This window comes from Cucurbita moschata, unplaced genomic scaffold, assembly GCF_002738365.1.
Source record: "Cucurbita moschata cultivar Rifu unplaced genomic scaffold, Cmos_1.0 Cmo_Scf00224, whole genome shotgun sequence".
Classification (NCBI taxonomy): Eukaryota; Viridiplantae; Streptophyta; class Magnoliopsida; order Cucurbitales; family Cucurbitaceae; genus Cucurbita; species Cucurbita moschata.
Window position 1 is genome coordinate 8,680 of NW_019268740.1, and position 8,397 is coordinate 17,076.

Consider the following 8,397-nt stretch of genomic DNA (forward strand, 5'->3'; position numbering starts at 1 on the left):
ACGGTGATCAAGGCAGAGCGACTTCTTCTTTAGAAGAGGTTGGTTTTATCAAAACTGTTAGATCCGCTTTCATTAAAGAAAAAATAGTAGCTCTTGGTTTGGCCGATGTCGATTCATATGGCAATACGAACTCGACTCAGGATGAGGATTCCGCTTTTCATACTGCTGCTATGAGCCGAAAGAGCTGGTAAGCTATCTCGCTAAACGAAAGGAAAGAGCACATACGGGTTGACCTTGTTACAAGGGCGGGGGCAAGCCAAAGAAGGTCAGTCGGACTAAGTTAGGACCCTTGATCCGGTTCAGCTAGGTTCTTCCATGCAAGAATGTATGGGTATCGGTATCCTCTTTCGGACCAATTGCTTCCTCTTTTTGTTTATACGTTTGGAGAAACCTGCTAAGACCGCCTTTCGTACCAGGTGTGATTCAATCTTTTAGCTCAAACTTTTCTATCGTCCGACGAAAAAAGTAGGAGTACGACAACCTTTTCCTTTTCTTGCCCGAGCCAGGGGATCATTCAGTTTCTACCAAAAGGTTTGCTATCTATTAGTTGTCGTAAACGAATGTATTTCTCATTTCATGTTAGCTCCTCCAAGAGCTTCCTGGTTCGTAGTAGACGAAACCTTGGACTTCTATCGGACTTATAGCATTGCCTGGTGAGCTCGCCGTTGAGGGTTGGCCTTACAGGAGATCGAGCACCCTTTCTTTCCCTACCTGATATGCTTTCCCGCTTATCGTGCAACTAGCCAACTAGCCAAAGAGAGAGGGAGAGGGATCATGTCAATCAATTTGTATGTGCATTTTGTCCGTCCTATACTTGCCTGCTTAGCTTTCTTAGCCAACATCTCCGGTTATCCCCGAACCAAGAGGTCCTGCTTATCCATACCCAACAGTCACACTTTCAGCTGAAAGAATGATTTTTTTCATAAAGTCGGATCATAGATCAAGAAAGAATGAAGCTGCTTACAGGGACAGTTACGCGATACGTCTTTTCATACTCACCTTTTCTTTAACCCTGCTATCAACCTAGCCATTCTTGCTTATTGCTTTAAGGGGTCTCCCCACTGTAGATTACTCGGATTGGTTCTCGCATCCCTGTGTCAAAAAGGATGGGCGAGTTTGGTTTGAGTGTTCATCGATTGGGTGGATCCATATGCTCCGGGGGGGTGAGACGAGGTGTAGCGCAGTCTGGTCAGCGCACCTATTTTAGGTATGTTGTCTGCTAAAGGTTTTAGGAAAGAGGGTACAAATTTTCTACATAGGTCATCTGTGGTCACAATCCATTTAAGGAAGATGCTCCCAAATAATCGGTGAACAATAGCCTTTAAAGAAGTTTCAAAGAGCAAGAAGAGGTAGAATAGAGAATAGGAGTGAGTCGTGCAAGGAAGAAGGAACTAGTAGGTTTAATTTGGGTTCGTTTGAACTAAAAAACGAACCAAAATTTTTCAAATGAACCCAAATTTAAGACTCACTAGCCCAAAGTCCATATGTGGTAAAAAAAAACCTTCCATGGCCCAACCCTTATTCACTGTCCGCATCCAACCATTTCTTTTTCAAGCTACACGTATGCCCTATGCCAAACTCACGTAACTAGTTAGAAGATGCGGTCCACAACTGAATAGATTTCAAGTGTCACAATCGCACTCTTGCAGTAGTGAGACAATCATTATGTGACATTTGTTCTAATCAGATGAACAAGTCAACCATAAAAAATTTAGACTGAATGAACAATAGCAGTGTATGCTCGAATCACGTTTAGAAGAAATATTTTAGAAAACGTGAGCGAGGAAATACGTTAAAAATAGTTTCAAATAAAGCAATGTTATAAGCTAAAAGTAATTTGTCAATATCTCTATCAACCGGCTCTTCATAAACTCAACGTTGTAGGATGAGGCTGACTTTAGGTCTCGTGATGCGCTTCTAGCTGATCTCAGTATTGAGGAGTCTTTTCCAACCTCCTAGGAACTTTTGAAAATCACTTCTCGGTTTTTTAACTCTTCAAGTCTTCTCTGTTCGTGTCTTTCCTACTTTCTTCGCTTGAAACAATTTCTTCTTTGCATGACGTCATACCACCTGCTTTTACTTGATGTTTTCTTGGTCGGAATAATAACGTTTCAAGTTACTGATGTGGACAACAGGGTTAGTCTGTATCCATAGGAGCAATTGCATCCTATATGATGTCTTCCTAATCTTGTGGACAACTTTGACTAGTCCATAGAATTTTCGAATCAGTCTTTGGTTCTTGTTGCTTTGAACTCAAAGTTGATCTGACCTTAACTTATCATAACTCTCTATTTTCTTTGAAATTATCGTGGTCGACCCTTCTCTTCATCCGTCTGGATGGTATTTCTGCGTGAACATGTGTTGCTTTAGTGGTTTTTTTTTTTTTTCTCCCTTCTTTAGTAGAGGTGTTGGCTTGGTGTCTTTGCCAAGCATTTGAGTGATCACTGACAAGAGCCTTTGCAGGTCAAATAAACCCGACTGTGAACATACCCTTTTGCTATTTGTAGAATTCAACTAGCTCAAGCTGAGCTGTATGACATCTATTTGTGGTAGGTGACATAAAACTAATCTTGTGATTGATCTCTCTTGGTGGGGTTAAACCCAATATCTGACCTTCTTGTTTTAGGTCGTGGTGTTCATCTAGTGGCAATAAAAATTTTGTTGAGGTTGGCACACTTGAGCTCCCCCTTTTCAAATACAACAATGGCAGCAAGTGTAGATTCATCATGGCTAAGATTCTTTCTCAACTGTACTATCGTCATCATTTTCACCCCTCTTGGTTGATGGATGTTTGTTTGAATGATCGTTGGGTTAGACTCCGTTACTACTAGACATTTTGCTAGGGACATGTAAATGACTTTGTGTTCTAGCAGGATGTCAATCCCTGACTATTTGGGCTCTAGAATGTTGGATATAAAGGCTGAAGATTTATAGTAAAAATGTGATAGAGAAATATATACTAAATAATTATATATAGTAGGCGGTTACATATAGTGAAGCTATATATAATAAACTGAAATAATATGTATACTCATTAGTCAGTGCTTCCTAAATGTACATTTTTCATTCTCCATATCCTCTCTTTGCATACCTAAGGTCATTAATACAAAACCATTGGTCAATATTTCTTCTTACATTTTCTCTATCATGTTCTTTGTGTTCATTTAGATCAAGTGTGTGCGCTGTTGTGTGATTCTAATAACTAGTATCAGAGCGAGGAGAGATTCACCACGATCTGTGAAGATGGAAAGTTCAAAGACTGGAATTGAAAAGTTTGATGGATTCGATATCAGTTTCTAGAAGATGCAGATTGAAGATTATCTATACGAGAAAGATATTCAGGAACCCATTTTGGGGGTGAAGCTGGATACCATGACCACAGAGGAGTGGAAGCTCAAGGATTGTCACGCTGTAGGGTTAATCTGGTTGACGCTGCCAGGGAACCAAAGAAATTGCGATTCGAAATGGTCCCGTTTGGGGACCATCTCCAGTTTCTTCATTTCTAGTACCAAAATTTCATGGATTAGATGTTTCGCACTGTGCAACGGCAACTCTCTGTTTTCCTAAGGCTAGTCAGATATCTAATGACCACTCTTTTCCTCCTCACCATATCTAGACACTATAACGTTGATCCACTTTTGTCTTATATAGTTAACATTCACTCTTTAACGTCCAAGGACATTTTATAACTACCACCAAAATCAAAACATACAATAAATTCATACAAGTTTTACAACATATCATATACTACAAAATAGGGTTAGACTGCTTACTTGGTCGCGGAGAGACGTGACATCGAGCTGAGTCATAGAGATATACGACTCTTTATCCTAAGAAAAAATCTATATAATTTAAAATCTGGCTGCTATGGTACCAACGTGTCACAACCCAAATTTCAAGGGTTCAAAACTCAAATATAAACTAAAATTGAGAGTGAAAACAAATAATAAAAGTAAATTAATATAAAATAAGAAAATGTTGTAAAATTAAAATGAGATTGAGAAAACAATACAACATTAAATATAAAATAAAATTAAATTATAAGATAGTGTTGTTCAAATTTATCCAAACAGAAAAAAAAATGTTTGAGATACAATTACAAAAGAAAAAAAAAAGTACAAAAAGACTCAAACACAAAGACAGACTAACACTACATAACAACCCCATCGGTGAGTGCACAACCTTTGAAGGCTCCCTCATCTCAAACGTAAGTTCTATTACGAACCCATCCAAAATAATCACACGTGTGACCACATCACCTGTGACCACATCTCTACAAAAATATTTTTCTCTTAATTTATAATTAGTCATAAAAAGAAATAATTAGGTACAAATTTTGTCTAGAATTCAAAACTTTCAAATCTTACTGTTCCTTGACCAGATTCAAATCCAGATTCTTGAACTCTTAGTACCTTAAATAAAATTGGTATCCTCTAATAAAACAGGAATTTCTGTTAAGATCATTAAATTCTTATAGACTCCAAACTCAATATCAATAACACAATTATGTTTTATCTTGAACACACCAAACATGAAACTAAAGTGCGTTCAATTTAACTCCATTTTATTGCCATCTTGAATGATGTGTAGGGTGTATTCTTGATTTAAAAGTTCTCGTGACATGACAGTTCATATTAGTTAAGCTTTTTGCAAAATCACAAGTTAAAAGACAACAACGATGAACCTAGGTCTATTAGTCAATTCAAAGACAATTTCTTTCTCCATCTTATCGATAATAATAGTTCAACTAAATCCATATTATGCAAAGAAACAAGTTTACGACTCATAAAAACAACTACCTAAATTATGTCCTAAAAATTTGAAAACATAAGTTGTGGTTGATAATTACACAAAAATTTCCCTAAATCCATGAATTCGTGTCCAATTAGTCAATCCTAAAGATTGTAACTAGCATATAGTAATTGAAGCTCCACATGAAGTAATTTAAAGTTCCCCTTACCTAACTAAAGTTTATCTCATCTTTAATGAAGCATGAATTGCACTGAAGTTCATGAAATGCTTATAGACTCCAACTCTGAGTACTATTAATGCAATTATGTTTCATATGAGTTTGTCATAAATGAAACTAAGGTGCATTCAATACAACTTTATTTTCTTGTCATACGAGGCAAAATAGAAAAATTAAATCAAACAAACTGATGAACTGAACCGAATCAATCCAACCAAAATTGATTAGTTTGTTTCTTTTGTTGGGTTGTTGGTTTATTTGATAACCCTTGTATATTATAACAATTCAACTTTTCGTTTTATAGCCCTCCAACTACTAAGAGAAAAATATATTTGAGTAGAAGCTAAAAATATTGGGTGTTCAAGAAAAGGCATTTGGTTTAGTGGTATGATTCTCACTGGGGGTGCAAGAGGTTTTGAGTTCAGTTTTTGAAATGCCCCTATGTCTAAATCTCTTATTATCCAAGGACTTCATATTCGACATCTTATACTTACCACCATGCTCTTAATACTCATAGTCTTTCTTAACATCCCATCCCAAGGCTTCATACATACGTTTCAAGTGGTATAACAAGGGCATTTGGTCTAGTGTATGAAAGACATTTACCAAGTAAATAAATACATTAAAATAACACAAGTGACACATATGTAAACTATGTTATTAATATTTTATTTCTATTATATCTTTCCTTATTTATGAAATAATGAGCGGAGATATTTTTCATTTTCACAATTACTGATGACGAGAGGTTTAGGATTTTTTAATGTAAGAATCGTGGGGATGTAGCTCAGATGGTAGAGCGCTCGCTTCCAATGTGGAAAGTACGGAGATCGATACCTTGCATCTCCAAATGAATCGATCACTAAACTTATGAAATAATGAGATTCCATCTTTCCTTATTTATGAAATAATGAGCGTAGATATTTTTTTTCATTTTTACAATTATTGATGACGGGAGGTTTAGGGTTTTCTGATGTAAGAATCGTGGGGATGTAATTCAGATAGTAGAGCGCTCACTTCTGATGTGGAAAGTACGGAGTTGATACCTTGCATCTCCAAATGAATCGATCACTAAATATATTATTTCTTTTCAATTTTTTCTTATTTACGACATAATGAGTAGGGATAGTTTTTCATGTCACTATTATTGATGATGAGACGTTTAGGATTTTGTAACATAAGAATCGTGGGGATGTAGCTCAAATGGTAGACCGCTTGCTTTGTATGCGAGAGGTACGGGGATAGATACCACGCATCTCCAAAATAAAACTATGTTATTAAATATATTATTGAAAATTATTTCTTTTCAATTTTTCCTTATTCATGACAGGTTAAGTAGCGATATTTCTTCATTTTCACTATTATTGATGATGAAAAAATTAGGGTTTTGTGATGCAAGAATTGTGGGGATGTAGCTTCGCTTAGCATGCGAGAGGTACGGCTTAGCATACGAGAAGTACGAGGATCGATACCTCGCATCTCCAAAAGAAACTATTTATTATTAATATTTTATTTCTATTCAATATTTCCTTATTTATGACATAATATGCAGAGATACTTTTTCATTTTCACAATTATTGATGAAGGAACATTTAGGGTTTTTTGATGTAAGAATTGTAGGGATGTAGTTCAAATGGTAGAGCGTTCATTTTCCATGTGGAAAGTACGGGGATCAATACCTTGAATCTCCGATTGAATCGATTACTAAATATATTATTTTTTTTCAATTTTTTCTTATTTAGGACATAATGAGCCGGGATAGTTTTTCATTTTCACTATTACTGATGACGAGATGTTTAGGGCTTTGTGACATAAGAATTTTGGGGATATAGCTTAGATGGTAGAGCACTCGCTTTGCATGCGAGAGGTATGGGGATCGATACCCTGCATCTCTAGATTTTCTTCATTTTCAATATTATTGACGATGGAAAATTTAGGGTTTTATTATGCAACAATTGTGGGGATGTAGCTTATGATTGGAAATTTAGGGTTTTATGATGCAACAATTGTGTGGATGTAGCTTATGATGGAAAATTTCGGGTTTTATGATGCAAGAATTGTAGGGATGAAGCTTAGATGGTAGAGCTCATTTAGCATGCGAGAGGTAAGGGGATATCCCGCATCTCCAAAAGAAACTATTTGTTATTAATATTTTACTTCTATTCAACCTTTCCTTATTTATGACATAATTAGCGGAGATATTTTTTCATTTTCACTTGATGACGGGACATTTAAGGTTTTCTGATATAAGTATTGTGGGAATGTAGCTTAGATGGTAGATTGCTTGCTTAGTATGTGAGAGGTACGAGGATCGGATCGCTACCCCATACCTCCAAAAGAAACTATTTGTTATTACTATTTTATTTCTATTCAATTTTTCCTTATTTATGACATAATGAATAGCGTTATTTTTTTATTTTCACTATTGTTGATGACGAGATGTTTAGGATTTTGTGATGTAAGAATCTTGAGGATATAGCTTAGATGGTTGAGCATTTGCATCCCATGTGAGAAGTACTGGATCGATACCATGCATCAACAAAGGAAACAATTACTAAGTATATTAGTTCTTTTAAATTTTTCCTTATTTACGACATAATGAGCGGGGATAGTTTTTCATTTTCATATCATTGATGATGGGAAGTTTAGAGTTTTTTTATGTAAAATCGTGGGAATGTAGCATGGGAGTGGGAATGTAGCATGGGAGAGATACGGGGATCGATACCTCGCATCTCCAAAAGAAACTATTCGTTACTACTATTTTTTCACTATTATTCGTGACGAGACGCTTAGGGTTTCGTGTCGTAAAAATTGTAGAGATATAGCTTAGATGGTAGAGCGCTCGCTTTGCATGCGAGTTGTACGGGGATTGATAACCCGCCTCTCCAAAATAAAGTATTTAATTTGTTATTATATTTTTTCATTTTCACAATTATCGATGCCCCGCATCACCAAACCAAACTATTTGTTATTAATATTTTGATATTTTTTTATTTTCACTATTATTGATGATGGGACATTTAGGGTTTTATAATATAAATATCATGGGGATGTAGCTCAGATGGTAGAGCGCTCGCTTTGCATGCGAGAGGTACGGGGATCGATACCCTGCATCACGGGGATCAAATACTAGTAGTTATACTGCTACAATCTAACAAGCACATAGAGAGATTTAGGGTTTTGTGATGCAAAAATTGAGGGGATGTAGCTCAGATGGTAGAGCGCTCGCTTAGCATGCGAAGAGGTACGTAGAAGTTTGGATGGAGTTTTATTAAATAAGTAATCTTAAATTATATCTAAAAATATATAAGTATTTTTTTATATACATTTAGGAGAACAAATCAAAGATTCAAGAAGATGTCATTCATGCCATGTTTTAATTTTTATTCTTTCTTGTTTCCCAAAGATTAAAAAAAAAAAAAAAAAAA